This window comes from Anomaloglossus baeobatrachus, chromosome 4, assembly GCF_048569485.1.
Source record: "Anomaloglossus baeobatrachus isolate aAnoBae1 chromosome 4, aAnoBae1.hap1, whole genome shotgun sequence".
Taxonomy (NCBI): domain Eukaryota; kingdom Metazoa; phylum Chordata; class Amphibia; order Anura; family Aromobatidae; genus Anomaloglossus; species Anomaloglossus baeobatrachus.
In genome coordinates, this window is record NC_134356.1 from 696,103,153 (window position 1) to 696,126,078 (window position 22,926).

General features: G+C 48.3%; 1 long non-coding RNA gene across 5 annotated transcripts in view; it reads left to right on the top strand.

The window, feature by feature from the left end:
* LOC142304402 (uncharacterized) overlaps nucleotides 1–22,926 on the top strand; it is a 510,057-nt gene that overhangs the window by 316,210 nt on the left and 170,921 nt on the right. For 4 of the 5 annotated variants that reach the window (XR_012753088.1, XR_012753091.1, XR_012753086.1 and 1 more), the window contains exon 7: nucleotides 22,762–22,870. The exons of the other annotated variant lie outside the window; for it this stretch is intronic. This is a non-coding gene — a long non-coding RNA (uncharacterized LOC142304402). The remainder of the gene's footprint in view (nucleotides 1–22,761; nucleotides 22,871–22,926) is intronic. 5 annotated transcript variants of the gene reach the window in all.

Consider the following 22,926-nt stretch of genomic DNA (forward strand, 5'->3'; position numbering starts at 1 on the left):
TTTCCCAGCAGCAAAGACCCGACTGAAGGCAACTGCTCAACCGTGAAGGGAAATACAGCTACCGCCACAGCTAGAGTTCCCAGGGCCAGAGCCTGCGGGCAAAAAGGGGCTCCTCTGGCATATACACCGCTGGGGAGCGGGTTACTGGTGGGAAGCCATCGCAGCTGAAAACACATCACAGGTGCAGGGAGAGACAGTCACCGCCAACCTACCGGGAGTGACCACCGCAGCTGGCTGCGGGACCCGTCTATCCAGCCATTTGTTTTACCAGAGACTCCGTCTACGTTATTGGCTGAGTGAGTACCACCGTGCCGTCTGGCACTGTGCTACCCCCCGTGACCCTGCACCTCGCCAAACCCTGCCATCCACCTTTCAGTCACCATCACCGGGCCCCGGGACCACCAAAACCCCCTGCCCATGGAGGGGAGAGAAACATCTCGGCTGCTCCCTGTCATCGCTCCCGGGATCCCCGTCCAGAGCAGCGGTGGTGTCCCCAACCTCACCACAAACCGTGGGTGGCGTCACGGACCGACTTCCCAAACCCCAAAAACTATTCCCCTTTTACTCACGGGCGAGGAGCGCTGCTCAAGTCCCCAGATCCGGCCCACCGCTCGAGCCACCGAGCAGCAGCGCCGGACCCGAGCGTGGTGAGCGCAGTGTCCACCCCCCGCCCACGACAACTTGGCGTCACGAACAGGATCTTACCGTTCTACCGTCTGGTGGAAGTGCGCCTTGTGTCCCGCCGGAGGTGTTCGGCCGAAAATTTTCAGAAGCCGCCATCTTGGGCGCGAAAAGTTCCTCGCTCGAGCGTCTTCCCAAGCAGTGGAGGCGCGAAAGTCGAAGCTCCGCCCCTGAAGAGGAGGTGCCGGAAAGAAACCAAGGGGGCACGGATGGCGTCCGGCCACATGTGAACCACGGCTATAAAAGCAGAGACGCCAGGACTCTGCGGCGATACTTGGTTCCTGGAAAGCGCCGCTGCCGAGATGCAATGTCCGACCAGCAACACCGTAGAACCCGCGCCCGGCACCGCGGCGTTGGTGGAGGTCCGGAACGTCCAGCTGAGTAGCCGTCTGCAGATCCGCATGCAGCTCCTCTTGGAGGAGTGGGAGGCCGACATGGCGGATGTGGTGGCGGCCATACGGAGACGCGAGGAGGAGGAAGTTTTGGAAGAGCGGGTAAGCGACCAACGCCCCTGTATCCCTATCGGGTCGGTCGTCGCGGCTGAGGGGCCCGGTCTACGCCCGCTCGCCCTGCTGCCTCCCCCGCTGCCTGTGTTGGCTGCTGCTGCCCTGCCACTAGGCCCGCTACCACCGCAACCGGTAGCGGTACCCTGCCTATCCGTCCAAGCGGACCGACCTGCAGCCGAAGCCTGTGGCCGCCCTGAACCGCTTCCCTGGAAGCTGCCGAAGACCGAGCCCGTCAGCGGAGATATACCGGAGGCACATGTAGTGACCGTGCCTGGTCCCATACCGACTCTGGCAGCCCGTCCCGTGCAGGAAGAGGCGGAGGTCAAGCGGGAGAGGACCCCTGTACCCATCCCCCATGCCTCGGCTGAGGCTGCGCCAGGTCGTCGCTGTGAGGCAGCACCCCAGGCCATGACACCGCGGGACCTTCCACCCAGAACGCCAGTAATTGGCAGCGTAAAGGAAGTCTTGCGGGGCCTGACCTGCGCGCAGGGGCCCGCAGCAGGCCCTTACTGGGACAGGGAGCCGACCCCGCTGGGCCGAGAGATTGCGGAGAGGGAGAAGAGGAAAGCGGAGCTGGTAGCCCGCACCATCCAGGAGAAGGAGAGCCTCCGCAGAGCCTCTTTCCGGGTACGTAGCCCAAGATATGAGGGGCAAGTGAGGAGATTCGATGTCCGTAGGGGATACGGATTCATCTTTTAGCCGGGCCTGGAGGCCGAAGTTTTTGTGGCCCGAAGGGATGTGAATGCCCACCTGCGGGAGGACCACCCGGGCCACAACCTGCTCCCCGGTGACCTCGTCACATATACCCGGCACTGTGGGGAGAGGGGCTGGCTTGCCCTGGACGCTAGGCTGAGAGGAGGCCAGGGGCCCCAAGCACCAGCTCAGCCCCCTCCCCCGGTCTGTGGGGTGGACCTGAAGTGAGGCAGCGGTCCTCCACTGCAAGTTGTCCCCGTTGGGACCACCAGTACCATTGTTAAGTGAGTAAATGAATAAGTAACCGAATGATAAGAAAAGTAATCAACCGAAGTTTATCTGATTTGCAACCTTGATTGAACCGGCCGTTGCCGGCAACTAGTCCCCGTAGGGACTTTCTGCACCGTTTGCGTAAGAAACTGCTTACGGACACGCCCGAGAACTTGCAGGGCAACCACAAACTTGTGGCATGTAAATATATTTGCTTTATTCCGTGACCGCCTCCGGAGAGGCAGATTGGAGGAAGGGCCCGCAGCAGAGTAGTCTGGGGTCCGGTCACCACCTGGACCGGTGGCCATCCTCCGGGGGTCAGGGGTCCCCCATGGACGTGGGTCCCCTAAAAGGGACCGTACCCGCTCAGGCAGCCTGGTGATGGACTGGGGCAAGGGGTGCTGCCCACATCTTACGGGCAGCATCAGGGCCAGTTTGTTTGGGTGGGGGGAGAGCGTAAGCCGTTACCGTTAATACAATTGACTACCGTTAGCAACGTTTAAGAAAGTGCCTCCCGTAAGGGAAGATTTATGATATGCTTATGTTTAAATGTTTTATATGTTTTTCCCCTTTTTCTACAGTTACAAAATAAAACCGTTGATGGACAGGCAGCCCGTGGACGGTCTGCGTTTAACCAAGGGGGAATGTGGCGCCCTGGACAAGCCAGGACGTCACAGGTACTGCAACAACACACCCCACACCCCGGTTAGGCACATCAGTCACACACGCAAATCCTTGTTGCCTCCCTCCAGGGGCTGATGTCCACACCAGGTGGGGTGGAGCCAGGTGGTTGACCCCACCCACTGAGGAGTTCACAGTCCTGGAGGCGGGAAAAGGAGGTCAGAAAGAAGTTGGAGTTGAGTGAAGTGGTAGTTGAGGAGCAAAATCAGACTGACCGTGTCCGGGTACGTGGCCCGGGCACCCAAGAGCAAGGTTGGCAGACGGTGGTGACCGTCTGCAAGAGAGGCCGATTGACGCATAACCGTAAGGACCAGGGATGGGCGGTGGCCCGCCGGTACCGAACCGGGGAGCGAAGAGAAGCCAGCACCATTCGGCAGGGCCTACGGACCGCGACCAGGCTTGGAGTCGCCGTTAAACCAGTCAAATCCGTCAGCAACGGGAACCTCCGGGGTTTCCCAGCAGCAAAGACCCGACTGAAGGAAACCGCTCAACCGTGAAGGGAAATACAGCTACCGCCACAGCTAGAGTTCCCAGGGCCAGAGCCTGCGGGCAAAAAGGGCTCCTCTGGCAAATACACCGCTGGGGAGCGGGTTACCGGTGGGAAGCCATCGGAGCCGAAAACACATCACAGGTGCAGGGAGAGACAGTCACCGCCAACTTACCGAGAGTGACCACCGCAGACGGCTGTGGGACCTGTCCATCCTGCCGTTTGTTTTACCAGAGACTCCGTCTACGTTATTGGCTGAGTGAGTACCACCGTGCCATCTGGCACTGCGCTGCCCCCCGCGACCCTGCACCTCGCCAAACCCTGCCATCCACCATACAGTCACCATCACCGGGCCCCGGGACCACCAAAACCCCCTACCCACGTAGTGGAGAGAAACATCTCGGCTGCTCCCTGTCATCGCTCCCAGGATCCCCGTCCAGAGCAGCGGTGGTGTCCCCAACCTCACCCCAAACCGTGGGTGGCGTCACGGACCGATTTCCCAAACCCCAAAAACTATTCCCCTTTCACTCACGGGCGAGGAGCACCGCTCGAGTCCCTGGATCCGGCCCACCGCTCGAGCCACCGAGCAGCAGTAGCAGCACCGCCGGACCCGAGCGTGGTGAGCGCAGCATCCCCTCCCCGCCCGCGACACATGGAGGGCAAATGGAGATTTTCCAAACTTTGCCGACTTTTATGGTGGTGTCATGTTTCCTTCAAACTACAGATTCTGTCACTCCACCTGATAACTTCTCTGAGGTCTGTGATATACGTAGGCAGACTAAGGTGTTGACCTGCAGAGAAGTAGTTCATCGTCAGGCTAGCAAGAACTAATGTTTGCTAGTCTGCTTGATTATCTCCTTTATTCACCGGTTTTGGGGGAGCCAATCACAGCATCTCCCCTCATATATATGCTGGCTAGAGCCTGCCACCTATGCCAGCTAAAGTTTATATTAGTTGGCATGGGGTTGTGTGGTGATCCAGACTACCTGGTGTGAAACCTGTTGTGTGTGGTTGTGGAGTTTACCCTTGGTGTAGGATCTGTGGGATAGAAAGCTGCAGGATGTTTGGTAGAGAGAGGTGCAGGCTTTATAATGTAGAGGGGTGAAGGCTATGTACTGTAGATGGGTGCAGGCTGTGTGGGATAGAATGGTGCATGTTGTGTGGTGTAGAGTGGTGCAGGCTGTGTGGGATAGAGAGGTGCAGTCTGTGCGGGATAGAGGAGTGCAGGGTGTGTGGTATAAAGGGGTGCAAGCTATGTGAGATAGAGGAATGCAGGCTCTGTAGAATAGATGGGTGCAGGCTGTGTGGAATAGAGGGATGCAGGCTGTGTGGGATAGAGGGGTGCAGGCTGTGTGGAATAGAGGGATGCAGGCTGTGTGGGATAGAGGGGTGCAGGCTGTGTGATATACAGTTAGGTCCAGAAATATTTGGACAGTGACACAAGTTTTGTTATTTTAGCTGTTTACAAAAACATGTTCAGAAATACAATTATATATATAATATGGGCTGAAAGTGCACACTCCGAGCTGCAATATGAGAGTTTTCACATCCAAATCGGAGAAAGGGTTTAGGAATCATAGCTCTGTAATGCATAGCCTCCTCTTTTTCAAGGGACCAAAAGTAATTGGACAAGGGACTCTAAGGGCTGCAATTAACTCTGAAGGCGTCTCCCTCGTTAACCTGTAATCAATGAAGTAGTTAAAAGGTCTGGGGTTGATTACAGGTGTGTGGTTTTGCATTTGGAAGCTGTTGCTGTGACCAGACAACATGCGGTCTAAGGAACTCTCAATTGAGGTGAAGCAGAACATCCTGAGGCTGAAAAAATAGAAAAAATCCATCAGAGAGATAGCAGACATGCTTCGAGTAGCAAAATCAACAGTCGGGTACATTCTGAGAAAAAAGGAATTGACTGGTGAGCTTGGGAACTCAAAAAGGCCTGGGCGTCCACGGATGACAACAGTGGTGGATGATCGCCGCATACTTTCTTTGGTGAAGAAGAACCCGTTCACAACATCAACTGAAGTCCAGAACACTCTCAGTGAAGTAGGTGTATCTGTCTCTAAGTCACCAGTAAAGAGAAGACTCCATGAAAGTAAATACAAAGGGTTCACATCTAGATGCAAACCATTCATCAATTCCAAAAATAGACAGGCCAGAGTTACATTTGCTGAAAAACACCTCATGAAGCCAGCTCAGTTCTGGAAAAGTATTCTATGGACAGATGAGACAAAGATCAACCTGTACCAGAATGATGGGAAGAAAAAAGTTTGGAGAAGAAAGGGAACGGCACATGATCTAAGGCACACCACATCCTCTGTAAAACATGGTGGAGGCAACGTGATGGCATGGGCATGCATGGCTTTCAATGGCACTGGGTCACTTGTGTTTATTGATGACATAACAGCAGACAAGAGTAGCCGGATGAATTCTGAAGTGTACCGGGATATACTTTCAGCCCAGATTCAGCCAAATGCCACAAAGGTGATCGGACGGCGCTTCATAGTGCAGATGGACAATGACCCCAAGCATACAGCCAAAGCTACCCAGGAGTTCATGAGTGCAAAAAAGTGGAACATTCTGCAATGGCCAAGTCAATCACCAGATCTTATCCCAATTGAGCATGCATTTCACTTGCTCAAATCCAGACTTAAGACGGAAAGACCCACAAACAAGCAAGACCTGAAGGCTGCGGCTGTAAAGGCCTGGCAAAGCACTAAGAAGGAGGAAACCCAGCGTTTGGTGATGTCCATGGGTTCCAGACTTAAGGCAGTGATTGCCTCCAAAGGATTCGCAACAAAATATTGAAAATAAAAATATTTTGTTTGGGTTTGGTTTATTTGTCCAATTACTTTTGACCTCCTAAAATGTGGAGTGTTTGTAAAGAAATGTGACAATTCCTACAATTTCTATCAGATATTTTTGTTCAAACCTTCAAATTAAACGTTACAATCTGCACTTGAATTCTGTTGTAGAGGTTTCATTTCAAATCCAATGTGGTGGCATGCAGAGCCCAACTCGCCAAAATTGTGTCACTGGCCAAATATTTCTGGACCTAACTGTAGAGGTATATAGTAAGTTTGGTATAGAGGGGTACAAACTGTGTGTGGGATAGAGGAGTGTAGGCTGCATGGGAAAGAGCTGTGCAGGCTGTGTGGGATTGAGTGCTGCAGTCTCTGTGGTATATATGGGGTGGAATAGGGGGTGCGGCAGGTTTTGTGCAATAAAGTTGTGTATGCTGTGTTTGGTACAGAGGAATGCATGCCTTGAGGGATAGAAAGGATCAGGGTCTGTGCAATAGAGATCTGCAGGCTATGTGGTATAGAGGGGTGCAGTCTGTGTGGGATAGAGGGGTACAGTCTCTGTGGTATATATGGGGTGCAGGCTGTGTGGGAAAGAAGGGCGCACAGCCTGCACTCCATATATACTAGGCTGTGTAGGATAGAAGGACACAGGCTGTGCGGTATAGAGAGACGCAGGCTGTTTGAGATAGAGTGGTGCTGGCTGTGTTTGATAGAGGGGTGTAGGCTTTGTGGGATAGAGAAGGCCAGGCAGTGTTGTATAGAGTGGTACAGACTGCGTGATAGAGAGGTGCAGGCTGTGTGGAATAGAGAGGTGCAGGATGTGTAAGATAGAGGGGTGCAGTCTCTGTGCTATATACTGTATGGGGCCCAGGCTGTGGGCAATATAGGGTTGCAGGCTATGTGGGATAGAGGGGTGCAGTCTCTGTGGTAAATATGGGGTACAGGCTGTGTGGAATATGGAGGTGCAGGCTGTGTAACATAGAGGGGTGCAGGTTGTGTGGGATAAAGGGGTATATGCTGTGTTTGGTACAGAGGAGTGCAGGAATTGTGGGATAGATTGGTGTAAGCTGTGTTGTATAGATGGGGCTGTGATATATAGAGAAGTACAGGTTGTGTGGGGGAGAGAGGGGTGCAGTCTCTGTGATATATGGGAGGGCAGGCTGTGTGGAATATGGGGGTGCAGGCTTTGGGGATAGAGAAGTGCAGGCTGTGGAGGGGCACAGACTATTTGGTATACAGGGGTGCTGGCTGTGTGGTATAGATGGCTGCAGGCTGTTTGGGATGGAGTGATGCAGGCTGTGTGGGATAGAGGGGTACAAACTGTGGTATATGGAGGCACAGTCTATGTGGTATATAGGGAGGCAGGCTGTGTGGTATATGGGGGTGCATGGTGTGGGTGATAAAGGAGTGCAGGCTGTGAGGAATAGAAGGGTGCAGGTTAAGTGGGATAGAGGGGTTCAGGCTATGGTGGCTATAGCGACATAGGCTGTGTGTGGGATAGAGGAGTACAGGCTGTACAGGGGATAGAGGGGTGCAGGCTGTGTGTGGAATAGAGGGGTGCAAGCTGTGTGTGGGATAGAAAAGTACAGGCTGTACGGGGGATAGAGAGGTGCAAGCTGTGTGTGGAATAGAGGGGTGCAAGCTGTGTGTCGAATAGAAGGGTGCAGGCTGTATGGGGGATAGAGAGGTGCAGGCTGTGTGTGGTATAGAGGGGTGCAGGCTGTGAGAGATAGAGGGGTGAAGACTGTGAGCAGTAGAGGAGCACAGGCTGTAGGGGATCAAGGGGCACAGGCTGTGTGTGGCATAGTAGGGCAAAGGTTTTGGGCAATAGAGGAGCATAGTCTGTGTAAGATAGAGGGGCACAAGTTGTTTGGGAAATTGAGGTATGCAGGCTGTGTGCGATAGAGGAGGACAGGCTGTGTATGATAGAAGGGTGCAGGCTGTGTGGGATAGAGGGGTGCAGGCAATGTGGGATAGAGGGGTGCAGGCAATGTGGAATAGAGGGGTGCATGCTATGTTGTGCATAAGGGTGCAGGCTGTGTCAGATAGAGGGATGCAGGCTGTATGGAGAATAGAAGGGAACAGGCTGTTTGCTGGACAATGGATTGGGGTCAGGTTTTATGGTGACTTCCCTCCCATACACATACAGTAACCTTTTTGTTTAGTGCCCAGACAATGGTCAAGCATTCCTATTCTATGGTGACGCACTGTTTCTCTCTATCTACCTGTTTCCTTGAATGGTACACCACTGGATATTCCTGCCGTTTGCCATTCATCTGATTATGGACAGTGCCCAACCCACTGTCTGATGCATCAGTCTGCACCAGGAATCTCTTGGTGTAATCGGCCCCAGGCAGAACAGGGTCCTCTCCAGGGCTTTCTTGAGCTACACAAAAGTCTGTTCACAAAGGTCAGTTCATTCTACCTGCCTCCAAAATGTTTTTGTCGTTAGGTCAGTTAAGGGCTTAGCTGTAGTACTGTACCCCTGGATTATTCTTCAGTAATATCCTGTGGTACTAAAGAATGCTTGAATTTGCTTTTGGTTGCAGAGCCGAGCCACTTAGTTATTGATTCCACTTTGGTTGGCTCAGGCTTTATCCTACCACCTCCTACTCTATGTCCTACATACTGAACCTCAGCCATCTCCAATTGGAACTTCCCTTCCTGAATGGTTTACAAATGTGACGCCCTGGCCTATCAGGTCATCACAGGGTATTGTGCAATCTGCCCTTCTGCACAGTATCCACCCTCCTTGGTTACGGATCCTGGTCCTTTGGTGTTGCTAACAGCTTAGCCAATCGAAATCCTAGGAACACTTCCCACTTTTACCTACCAGACACACCATTGGGGGGCCTGAAGGGAATAGGGCCGCCCACATGGGGGGTTCGTGAGGAGGAAGTGAGGACAGTGACAGTAGAGAGTGGAGTTTAGAGAGAGGAGAGAGGAGGTGAGGTGTATCTCGTGAGGAGAGGCCACGGAGGAGAGCTCCTGTATACTAGGTGGCAGACGTTGGTCTGTGCCCGGTAGGAGCTGGAACCCGGTCACAGGGGCAGTGTCAAGGGGCACGGACTGCCGAGGAGGGCAGCCGGCGGCCTTGAGCTATCACCGGGCAGGGTCCAGGGCACGACGGGGTACGTGGAAGCCAGCCCGGAAAGTAGCTTCACGCATTCCGGTAATTTACCCGACGGGGGTGAAGACTTCAAGTGTCATCCCCAACCCGCTCCAAAATCAGGGTACTAGCGCACCGATAGGATAGGACTTTCCCACTACAGTCCAAAGAAATCCTACACGTGAACCCTGAGAGCAAGCTCACTCCATTAGCCACACGGGTGAGTGGGACCCAAAGAGTTTTATACCCACGGGTCCAGCAGAGAAGAAGGTGCCAGGGACAGGGCCACAGACTAACTAATAATGTCTTACCAATGTGTGGTTCACTCACCCTGTGTTGTCTGAGTAGTGTTTTGCCCACAGAAAAGAAGTGTTAGCATTCAGTGGGATGAGCCCTGGTCCATGAAAACTTTCTCAAGACAGCTAAACCAGTGGACAAGAACACATAATGACCCTCGTGTGTGATGCCCTGGCCTATCAGGTCGTCACAGGGTATTGTGCAATCTTCCCTTCTGCACAGTATCCAATCCTACTTGGTTACGGGTCCTGGTCTTTTGGTGTTGCTAAGAGCTTAGCCAGCCAAAACCCTATAAACACTTTACATCATACCCACCAGACACACCATGGGGGGCCTGAAGGGAATAGGGACGCCCACTTGGGGGGTTGGTGGGGGAAGGTGCAAAAGTGAAAGGAAAATGGAGAAAGGAGTGGAAGGAGTAGGAGGTAGAGTGGTGACTCTCTGAGAGGGAGAGGTCACCAGGCTGGAGCAGGGCTCCTTGAGTACTAGGTGGCAGACGTTGGTCTTGGCCTGGTAGGAGATGGAACCCCAGTCACAGGGGATCGTGTCAAGGGGCACAGATTGCCGAGGAGGGCAGCCGGTGGCCTTGAGCTATCTCCGGGCAGGGGCCAGGGCACGACGGGGTATGCAGGCCCTAGGCCGGGAAGTAGCTTCAAGCATCCTGGTAATTTACCCGACGGGGGTGAAGCCTTCAAGATTCATCCCTCACCCGCTCCAAAATCGGGGTACTAGCGCACTGATAGGATAGGACTGTCCCTGACACAGTCCACCAAATCCCAAGCATGAACCCTGAGAGCAAGCTCACTCCATTAGCCATACGGGTGAGCGGGACCCGACTAGTTCCACACTAAAGGGTCCAAACAGTGAACAAGGTGCCATGGAAAAGGTCACAGGCTAACAAGCAACACCAAGGACACAGACCCAAGCATGCTCCCTCCTGGCTGCAGCGGTGCTCAGAATTCTGGTTTACAAGCTGTGGGTGTCAGTATTCTTGGACTGAGTGAGTACGCAGAAACCCCTTCCTTCCCAACGGCACCCCACACCGCCACTACCAACACTGGCCCCCGGGGCACAAACCCCATACCCATGGAGGGGTTAAACACCTTGCTGCCACACCATCGCCACCGGGCTCCCCCTTTCCCTAACAGCAGCGGTGGTATCCCACCTTACCACGCACCGTGGGTGACGTCACAAACTTCTAACTCCCCTTTTCAAACTCAAGTGACCGCACCAACCCCTGGGTCTGGAGACCCCTCGAGCCACCGCGGTTCCGGATCCGAGCGGCTCGGCCGCTGGCATGGGGGCGGTACACATGTCTCTACAGCTTGCTCATCCCTTCTTTTTTTTTGGTGTGCGGTAACAGGTCCTAAAGAGGATTGGGTTCTGAGGCATCTGTAAGGAGACAGAATATAGCTACTGCAAATGTATCTCTGGCCTAGTATGCTTGTCTTTATTTAATGTGAATCCTTTTAGTTTGGGTGTGTTGGGGTCGAATGCAACCTAATGAGATGACTTCCTCCCCTTTTTGCCTACTATGGTGTGGGGACCCTGCAACTTGTCATCGAGGATGTGAATAAGTACCATCACTTGATGGCCCACATTGAATTCCCGAGGCTGGGTACACCTATCATAGTAGATTTTCTGTTGCCTTTGGGATAAACACTGATCAGACCCTGGACCAGCTCCAAAGGGTATGCTATACTTCACCGTGGATTGCATTCCCTGATCTGGTATAACCTGCTTGAAGAAACACAGATTTAGCAGACACCAACATAACTGCTGCTGTACCTTTACACCATAGGTTACCTCAGTGCGGTACAATATTTGAGGAGCACAGCTATCATCACTACACCGGATATATCTGTATGGCGAGGAACGTTTCTATTGTCTCAAAAAATAAATGTCACCATATGTATGTATTTTTTCGTTTGTGAACCCTCCCCAACCACACCTATTGCCAATCCATATCATACGCATAAATAGCCTGGGTCTCAGCTTCCCATACACGGTAGGTTTTTTAACTGCATGAGAGGACACACACAAGCTAGGGAGCCCAACGTAGAGAAATACTTTGGCGTAGTGTTGGGGTCTATTGCATTGATCAATTCAGTAGCTAAATTTCTCTTGATTCATATGTTCATGGCAGTAATGCAGATTCCATTTTTCACATATTCACTCTTGCATATAGCTATTGGATTTTTCAAGTCAGTATTCACACAGCAGTTTCTGCTATTTCATGTATTCCCCTTCCATAGTCACTGGTGTGCATACCTTATCTCCCCATAGTGATGTTTTTTTAGGTTTTTGCACCCAGTTCAGACTTAGAATGGTGTTCCAAACGTTATTCCTATTTTTTACCATATGTATGTGTGGCGCCCTGGACAAGCCAGGGGCCAAAGAGAACAACACCAACACACCCCACACTCCCGGTCAGGCACTGTTAGAGAAGCCATTTTGTCCTGTTCACCATTTTGTCTGCTTATATAAGTTTTGTCTGAACAGTTATATAACTAAGTATGAGTAATTGATGTTCTATTCCACATTTACTATTTGCTATGGTGATAACTTGGTTCCCTAGAATTGTTATTCTCTTGCACGTACGTACTTTTCTTAGAATATGCTATTTGTATATCCAAAGTCTGATTTATTCTGTCTCTAATCTCAACATATGTCTTATTGTTAAATGAGACTTGGCATCATACTCCAGCTTAATGCTATTCATTCCTATTATCTATAATTATAATACCTAAGTCAGACACAAAACCCTTGTTGCCTTCCTCCAGGGGCTGATGATCACACCAGGGGGTGGAGCCAGGCGGTTGGTCCCGCCCACCGAGGAGTTCACAGTCCTGGAGGCAGGAAACTGTAGTCAGTTTTAGCTCAGGCAGAGCTTGAGTGCGGAGCAGAGTTAAGATTAGGTTTTGAAGTGAAAGTGGGAGGAAGTGAAGTGGCAGTTAAGCAGCCTGAAGTTGGTCCGGGTGTGTGGCCCGGACGGATCAGCAAGGTTGGCAGACGGTGGTGACCGTCTGCAGGAGTGGCCTATCCGAGATTACCGTAAGGACCGTGGACGGGCGGTGGCCCGACGGTATCGGACCGGTACACAAAGAGAAGTCAGCACCATCTGGCAGGGGCTTACGGACCCCGTCAAGGCTAGGAGTCGCCGTGAATTTGCCAAATCCATTAGCGAAGGGAACCTCCTGGGTTTCCCAGCAGCCAAGTCCCGACAGAAGGCAACCGTCCAACCGAGAGAGGGAAACACAGTCACCGCCAAGGCTAAAGTTCCCAGGGCCAGCGCCTGCGGGCAAAAGGGGCTCCTCCAGCCCATATCCAAGCTGGGGAGCGGGTTACTGGTGGGAACCCATTGGAACCATCTACCGTACATAGGTGGAGGGAAAGGCAGTCACCATCAACCTGCCGGGAGAAACAACACCGCAGCCGTCTGTGGGACCCGTCCATCCAGCCGTGTGTTTTACCGAGAACTGTGTCCTCATCATTGGCTGAGTGAGTACCACCGTGCCGTGTGGCACAGCGCTGCTCCCGCGACCCTGCACCTCACCAGGCCCCGTAACCCGCCTGCCATCCATCCCTACCCCATCACCGGGCCCCGGGACAACCAACCCCCTACCCACGGAGGGGAGAACTAACATCCTGGCTGCTCCCTGTCATCGCTCCCGGGTTTCCCCGTCCAGAGCAGCGGTGGTGTCACCAATCTCACCACAACCGTGGGTGGCGTCGTGGACAATAACCAAATCCCCACAATCAAATCCCCACCCTTTTCCCTCACGGACGAGGAACGCCGCTCGAGTCCCCGGGATCCGGCCCACCGCTCGAGCCACCACCGAGCAGCAGCAGCAGCCGGACCCGAGCAGTGGGAGAGCGCAGCGTCCCCTCCTCCGCCCGCGACATATGTGTTTTGCTTCAGTGGCTAAGAATGTGCTCATTTGTCTTGCCATCACCGGCATCTACCATCGAATGGTCTGTTCGACCTGGTCTCTTCTTTTCTCCTCTTTGGCGATTCTTACTTAGCTTTTAGTGCCAAAAGGGTCTCTGAGGTCTCAGCCTTGATGTGGCCTTTGTAAAAAGCTGGCGTGAAAAGAGCGCAGTAGGGTCTTATTCACTAACATGTAATGAAAGTAATAAAGAAATGTGCTCACCTTATTGGGTTGTGTATCAAACAACCAGAAGTAAAGCCTGTAACCAGCTGCTGCAGAGCCCACATGCTAAGAAAGTACACTGTAAAAGTGGAACTGTTACTGTGCTGCCGGAGATACGACACACATCCAGGAGAGGTTTACTTCAACACGGTTCAAATTGTAACCACACTTCTTCATCAGGAAATCCACCAGTATGATCAGTGGGGTACACTTCGAAATGCGCTGAATTAAACCACCTTGCATTATACTTTTGTATGTGTGTCGTATCTCAAGCAGCGCAGTAACAGTTCCACTTTTACAGTGTTTCCGAGTGTTGATGTGGCCTTTGGTGACATTTTTAAGTGATGTCATGCAGTCCCAGCATGAGTCATGATGTTAAAGGCCTATTCACCGGTAGAATCGATGACAGGTAGTAAAGATGTTTAAAAAGGACGTTGGGTGATGGCGAAAATAAGTCTGGATCAGAAGATCAGACGGTGGTTGTGGGACAGGTGAGCACTGAGGTATTACATTTTCTTTTTACACCCCACCATTAGGCGCGTAATAATGAACTATCAATTCCCATTGAATAATGTTACGTGACTCAAATTCCCTGCTAAATTTGAAACAGTAGTTTTTGTCATTATTAATTTATTGGTTTCTCTTGAAACTCTTTGACCTGGAATCTGAAAAACGTTCTCAACTGTTTCATAATGTGAGATTGAGACTTTTGATCATTTTCCAATCAGCAACCTATTATCTTCCAAATTTCATTCAAAACACACTCGCCATGATATCTGTGATATCTATGGCCTGACAACCCTATCATAATAACCCTGGTAGTGGGTCATATCATGTACATGATCTAACACCACCCACGCTCCCCTAGCTGCAGGAACTTTTTATACAATGACGTAACACCACATTTCATTCCTACTAATATATTCACTTAACCAAAGATATAGTACATGAAGAGGCAATTTATTAATGGATCATTGTTCCAAATAATTGTTGAATTGACATGTATCCCATGGGTCTCAGGAGCTCACAACTCATTAACAGGATCCACAGGGGATGGAGATGTTCAGGGAATTACCGAGCAGCTGATAAAAGCCAGAACATCGGCCATTCTGCTTCCATCACTTCACCAATTACAGATCCATTTTCTCGTTCTCGTAAGTGTAAAGGATGACTGATTCCCAACGCGTCCTCGATTGTGCATGCATTTTTTCCAGTACGTGGGGATGAGCACTTTAAATCGCGGTGTTTCCTTCAATGCAGGTTTTCTATCTCTGTATTATATAAATTCAACCTGACAGGTAATTATATCATAATTGCTCCTCAGGGCTCAGCTCCTGGAGACGACAGGCATTGGTGTCTCTTGGAATAAATCTGACATTAAGTTTTGTGATTTTTATTGCTATTGAAAATGGAATTAAAAATAAGGTATTTCTTTTTTTTCTGGGGGTTGAAACCTATTTTTGTTAAATTCAGTCATTAAAATCCACAGTGGCTGAGTATACTATCAGGCAGTATTTGCAGTTGTTGACCCTTGGATCACGTCTCACCATAATATTAGCTGAAGACGTTAGAGGAAACATTTCCCTTATTTAGGAAATACCTTTAGATAAATCCAGTGGTGCTAAAATGTTTGTGAATCCCTCAGGGCTTTCTATATTTCTGCATAAATATTTCCTAAAACTAGATCAGATTTTTACACAATCCCTAAATGTAGACAAAAAAAAAATCAAAATTTTCCTTCAAAAATGTTAGTAAAAAGACTCAGTACCAAATGTCTGACAAAAGTGTGTGAACCTTTGTTTTGAGTGTTAAGTTTTTTATGCTTTGACTAAAACAAAACCCCAAGAGCATAATAAGGAGTATTCAATTTGCATTGAATAACTTAGAATTGAATGCCTTTGTAAAGTATACGAGATTTTTCAAATTAATCTATTGGCATGTTTGATCATCTCTACAAAGAGGCCTTTAGTTGCTGAGAGATAACCTTGGGTTATTTGCGATTTTGTGCCTTATTATTTTTTTTATTATTATTATGATACTTTGCCGATATACCGCCATCATATTCTGCAGGGCTATACATACAGTATCATCATTGTCCCCTTTGGGGATCAAAATCAAAATTCCCCATCAGCATTTCTTTAGAGTGTGAGAAAAAAAAGGAGAACCCAGAGGAAAGCCAAAAAAACACAGGGAGAACACACAAACTTCTTGCAGATGTTGTCCTTGGTGGGATTTGAGCCCAGAACCCCAGCGCTGATTACTTGTCACAGGTGTGTCCCGCTTGACATACAGTTCTATAGTGTCCAGCTGTAAAAGTTTGCAATGTTTGGCTACACAAGCTGCTCCCTGACTATCCCTTTTTTCACTGCTTGGGGTTTATCCCTTTTCTCTTTAGGACCTTGTGGATTTCCTCACATTTCATCTATTATTCATTGGCACTTCCCATGTGTCTTTAAATACTCTATTTTCCCTTGCTTTTTGCTGGTGGTAGACTTAGAAACCTACACAGGCCCTGGATGCAAGCAGTCAGCTTGCATCCATCTGAAGAAACTTTGTGGTTCATTGCTGCATCTCTCCCTGAGTCTTCCTAACTTTCACACTTCAGTCTTTTTCCATCAGTCACAATCCATTTCCTTGAGAAAATATGGTATCCTGCAAAATTTTTTGCAGGATTCAGTTTTTTCCCCATAGACTTATATTAACGATGGAATGCGACTGATGGCCTTGCGTTGCATCCGTTGCATGACTGATCAATCGTGGATTGACTGACCATCGGATGGATGGTGCGTCCAAAAAACGGACAGCGATGGATCCGTTGGCATCCGTTGTGTGTTGTAATGGAAGCCTATGGACGCTGGATCCGTCGGAATCTGTCAAATGACGGATTTTGATGAAGTATTGGTCTTTTAGCAACCGAGCATGCTCAAATGTGTAAATTCCTTTCTGGTGTAAAATAATTCTCTCTCTCTCTCTCATTTGAAACAATGGAAATGTGAAAGTAGCCTAAGGCAGGCTTAAAATGTTGCAACATCGGTAACGATATATCGTCATGGTCACGTCGTTAGTGACGCACATCTGGCAGCGCACCGTGTAAACCCTAGGAGCGACGATTACCGATCTCAAAAACATCAAAAATCGGTGATCGGTGACACGTCGCTCCATTCCATAATATCGTTACTGCTGCCGGTACAATGTTGTTTGTCGTTCCTGCAGCACCACACACCACTGTGTGTGACACCGCAGGAACGACAAACATCTCCTTACCTGCGTCCTGCCGGCAATGCGGAACGAAGGAGGTGGGCGGGATGTTATGTCCCGCTCATCTCCACCCTACCGCTTCTATTGGCCGGCCGCTTATTGACGTTGCGGTGACGTCGAACGTTCCTCCCCCTTGCGGGAGGGATTGTTCGGCAGTCTCCGCGACGTCGCCGACAAGGTATGTGAGTGTGAAGCTGCCATAGCGATAATGTTTGTTATGGCAGCTATCACCAGATATCGTATGTATGCCGGGGGCGGGTGCTATTGCTTTCGACATCGCTAGCCAATGCTAGCGATGTTGCAGCGTGTAAAGTCCGCCTAAGTTGTTCAGGGTTTGCAAGATCAGGTATCCGGCTCGGTGCATAGGGGCAGAACCTTTCTAGGGTGGTCAGGGGAGCCAGCAGAAAGTTTGGTCAGGTGTCATCATCTCCCTCTTCACTACACACAGGATTTCCCTTCCCTTCTCTGTCACCATACGCATGATACTTCCCCCATACCTAGCATGACATTATTGAGCCACCGGGCTGCCCGAGGATTATGCACCTTGCTACTGAAGTTTTCTTTGTTGGTTGAGAATAATAATGATCTTGAATTTCCACTCTTTGCACATGATCTGTCTGATTGTGGATTTTGGAGTCCACAATTATTAGAGAAGGTTTTGTAACCTTTTCTAGCCCAGACTCCAATAATTCTTCTTCTAAGGTCCTCATCTTGTTTCCTCGCTTGGGCCATGATACACATCAACAAAAGTGATAATGATCAGACTCTCATAGATCCCTGTTCTGTATATAACACTGGTCGTCCACTCACATCTGATTTTCATCATATTAATTGGAAACACCAGACTTTAATTTTACCTTTAAGTAATCTGGTAATCCTAATGGTTCACAAACCTTTACTATTTACAGAATCTTAAATTGGATTATTATCTTCATTTAAAAATATGACAAAATCAAAAATTTGTAATTCATTTCTATAATTTAATACTTTTATTCAGCTTTAGGGCTTTATTGAACATGCGATTTAGCTTAAGGTTAACTTTATGAGCAGAAGTATGGGAAATTCTGAAAGGTTTACAAACTTTCTAGCACCTCTGTATTTTAGGAGAAAAATATCACATTGATTATTATTGCGATCCTAGAACAAATAGATATAACATATAATATATGCCTTAAATCAGGAAGATCTGTTCTTAGGCTCTAAGGCAATGCACACATTGCAGACTTCGTTGCAGAAATTTCTGCACCAAATCTGCATTTTCTAGCAGGAAAAACGCTGGAGCAAAAACGCACATTTTTGCAGCGATTTGCCAGGTTTTTTTTTGCTGCAATTATTTTTTTTATTCATTTTTTAGGCTTTATCCTTTCATTGCTTTCAACGGTCAAAATGCAGCCAAAAATGGAGAAAGAATTGACATGCTACAGATTTTTTTCTGCAACCAAATCTGCAAGGTAAAAATCCTGAACGTGTGCACGGTGCTTCAGAATTCTTATACATTTTTGTACTATATTGCAAGGGGTACTTTGCACGCTGTGACATCGCTAGCCGATTGTAGCGATGCCGAGCGCGATAGTCCCCGCCCCGTCACAGTTGTGATCTCTTGTGATAGCTGCCGTAGCGAATATTATCGCTACGGCAGCTTCACATGGACTTACCTGCCCTGCGAGGTTGCTCTGGCCTGTGACTTGCCTCCTTCTTAAGGGGGCGGGTCGTGCGGCATCATAGCGATGTCACACAGCATAGTATCATAGTTTCATAGTATCATAGTTTTTAAGGTTGAAGGGAGACTCTAAGTCCATCTAGTTCAACCCGTAGCCTAACATGTTGATCCAGAGGAAGGCAAAAAAAACGCCCCAATGTGGCAAACAAATTCCAATGGGGAAAAAATGTCCTTCCTGACTCCACATCCGGCAATCAGACTATTCCCTGGATCAATACCCTGTCATAAAATCTAATATACATAACTGGTAATATTACATTTTTCAAGAAAGGCGTCCAGGCTCTGCTTAAATGTTAGTAGTGAATCACTCATTACAACATCATGCGGCAGAGAGTTCCATAGTCTCACTGCTCGTACAGTAAAGAATCCTCGTCTGTGATTATGATTAAATCTTCTTTCCTCAAGACGTAGTGGATGCCCCCGTGTTCCAGTCGCAGGCCTAGGTGTAAAGAGATCTTTGGAAAGGTCTCTGTACTGTCCCCTCATATATTTATACATTGTGATTAGATCCCCCCTAAGCCTTCGCTTTTCCTGTCTTGGTATTGCAGCCCATCCATTCCTCTAATAATCTTGGTCGCTCTTCTCTGCACCCTCTCCAGTTCAGCTATGTCCTTCTTATATATCGGTGAGCAGAATTGTACACAGTATATAAGTGCGGTCGCACTAGTGACTTGTACAGAGGTAGAACTATATTTTTTTCATGAACACTTATACCTCTTTTAATACATCCCATTATTTTATTAGCCCTGGCAGCAGTTGCCTGACACTGGCCACTAAAGTGAAGTTTACCATCCCCCCATACACCCAAGTCTTTTTCTGTGTCTGTTTTACCCAGTGTTCTACAATTAAGTACATAATCATAAATGTTATTTCCTCTAGCCAAGTGCATGACCTTACATCTATCTACATTACACTTCAATTGCCACTTCTCAGCCCAATCCTCCAATTTACATAAATCTCCCTGTAATATAAAATTATCCTTCTCTGTATTGATTACCCTGCAGAGTTTAGTATCATCTGCAAATATTGAAATTCTACTCCGCATGCCCCCAACAAGGTCATTTATAAATATGTTGAAAAGAAGCGGGCCCAATACTGACCCCTGTGGTACCCCACTATGAACTGAGACCCAGTCCGAGTACGTACCATTAATAACCACCCTTTGTTTCCTATCACTGAGCCAGTTTTTAACCCAGTTACACATATTTTCCCCTATCCCCATTATTCTCATTTTATGTACCAACCTTTTGTGTGGCACCGTATCAAAAGCTTTTGAAAAGTCCATATACACAACATCCACTGCATTTCCCTGGTCCAGACTTGAACTTACCTCTTCATAGAAGCTGATCAGTGTGACAGGATCGATCCCTCATAAACCCATGTTGATACTCTGTCATAAGGTTATTTTTCTTGAGATACTCCAGTATAGCATCTCTCAAGAAACCCTCAAGGATTTTACCAACCGTAGAGGTTAAACTTACCGGCCTATAATTTCCCGGCTCAGTTTTTGTCCCCTTTTTGAATATTGGCACCACATTTGCATGCGCCAGTCCTGCGGTACCGACCCTGTTATTAAGGAATCTGAGAAGATTAAAAATAATGGTCTATCTATCACAGAACTCAATTCCTGTAGTACTCTGGGGTGTAGCCATCCGGGCCCGGAGATTTGTCAACCTTAGTGATTTCGAGGCGGCGGCGTACTTCCTGCTGGGTTAAGCAGGTAATATTCAAGGGTGAATTTATGGTATCACTGGTCATGTCATCTGCCATGGCATTTTCTTGTATAAAAACCGTAGAAAAAAAGTCATTCAGCAGGTTGGCTTTACCCTCATCCCCTTCCACCATTTCACCAAGACTATTTTTAAGGGGGCCAACACTATCGCTTTTCAGTTTTTTACTGTTTATGTAGTTAAAGAATATTTTAGGATTATTTTTACTTTCTCTCGCAATGAGTCTCTCTGTCTCAAACTTAGCTAACTTAATTTGCTTTTTACATATTTTATTTAATTTTCTATAATTATATAATGCCTCATCACTACCTACCCTCTTTAATTCTTTTAAGGCTTTCTGTTTTTCTTTTATTGCTTCCCTTACAGCTCTATTTAGCCATAGGGGTTTCCTCCTATTTCTAGCATGTTTGTTCCCATAGGGTATATTTTCTGCACAAGCCCTATTCAGGATGCTCATAAAAGTCTCCCATTTGCTTTGGGTACTTTTATTACTTAGTACATCATCCCAGTTTATTGCACTAAGATCATCTCTCAACCGTTTAAAATTTGCTTTCCTGAAGTTTAGTGTCCTTGTAGCCCCTCTACTAGACATCTTACTAAAGAATACATGAAAACTTATTATTTTGTGATCACTATTCCCCAAGTAACCCCCAACTTGTATATTTGATATGCGGTCTGGCCTATTGGTTAGTACAAGGTCTAGTAGTGCTCCCCCTCTTGTGGGGTCCTGTACCATTTGTGAAAGGTAATTATCTTTCATTGTTATCAAAAATCTATTTCCTTTGCTGGAACTGCAAGTTTCTGTCCCCCAATGTATATCAGGCTAGTTAAAGTCCCCCATAATAATTACCTCTCCAAGACTCGCTGCTTTATCAATTTGCTTTATGAGGAGATTCTCTACCTCTTCCATAATATTCGGCGCCTTATAACACACCCCTATCAGTATTTTATTATTCATCCCCCCCCCCTTATCTCCACCCATAGGGACTCTACATTCTCAGTACCCTCACATATGTTGTCACGCAGGATGGGTTTTAAGGATGATTTTACATATAGACACACCCCTCCCCCTCGCTTATTTGTACGGTCATTCCTGAATAGGCTATAACCCTGTAAATTAACAGCCCAGTCATAGCTCTCATCCAGCCATGTCTCTGATATCCCCACTATATCATAATTTTCTTCCAACAATATTAATTCTAATTCCTCCACCTTATTTGTGAGGCTTCGGGCATTAGTGTACATGCACGTTACGTATGACTCTGTACCTGTATTCCTGCTTACTGTATTAACTGTCCTAACCCTTCCCCCCGTACCACCCCCAATTTCATTACTTGTGCCCTGGTCACTATCTGCACTACATTCCCCTTCTATAAAGTGAATACCCTCGCCCCCCATTCCTAGTTTAAACACTCCTCCAACCTTCTAGCCATTTTCTGCCCCAGCAGAGCTGCACCCTCCCCATTAAGATGCAGCCCATCCCTAGCATAGAATCTGTAGCCAACTGAAAAGTCGGCCCAATTCTCCAGGAATCCAAAACCCTCTTTCCTACACCAATTCCTGAGCCACCTGTTAACCTCCCTGATCTCTCTTTGCCTCTCTGGTGTGGCTCGTGGAACAGGTAGTATTTCCGAAAATACCACCTTTGAGGTCCATGCTTTAAGCTTACAACCTAATTCCCTGAAATCATCTTTAAGGACCTTCCACCTACCTCTAACTTTGTCATTTGTGCCAATGTGTACAATGACCGCTGGGTCCTCCCCAGCCCCTCCCAGTAATCTGTCAACCCGATCAGCGATGTGCCGAACTCGAGCGCCAGGAAGACAACACACTGTTCGGCGATCCCTGTCTTTGTGACAGATTGCCCTATCTGTCCCCCTAATAATTGAGTCCCCCACTACCAGTACCTGTCTTGCCAGCAGGCAGCCAATAGAAGCAGAGGGGCGGAGATGAGCGGGATGTAAACATCCCGCCCACCTCCTTCCTTCCTCATTGCAGGCGGGACGCAGATAAGGGGATGTTCCTCGCTCCTGCAGCTTTATACACAGCGATGTGTGCTGCCACAGGAACGAGGAACAACATCATACCTGTCACTACAGCAAAATTATGGAAATGACCGACGCTACACAGATCACCGATTTTCGGTGCTTTTGCGATCGTTTATCGGTGCTTCTAGGCTTTACACGTTGCAACGTCGTTACCAGCGCCGGATGTGCGTCACTTTCGATTTGACCCGACGATATCGCAGTAGCAATGTCGCAACGTGCAAAGTACCCCTAAGGATTGCCTTGCACATTAGTGAAAATCTGGAAGAAAAAATGCAGCAAAAACACAACGAGTGCATACAGCCTAATACTCTATTCTTATTTCACAGATACAGAATCCAGCAGATATTACCTCTGATAAATTTTTCATCTAAGAGATGCTCGAGTGGTTTATGGATGAACAGACAGATATCTCTATGTCTCCATTCAATCTAGACTGTAAGTTGATCAATAATTATCCCTATCTTTTCCTTAGTAAGCTGTAAAATGAGATT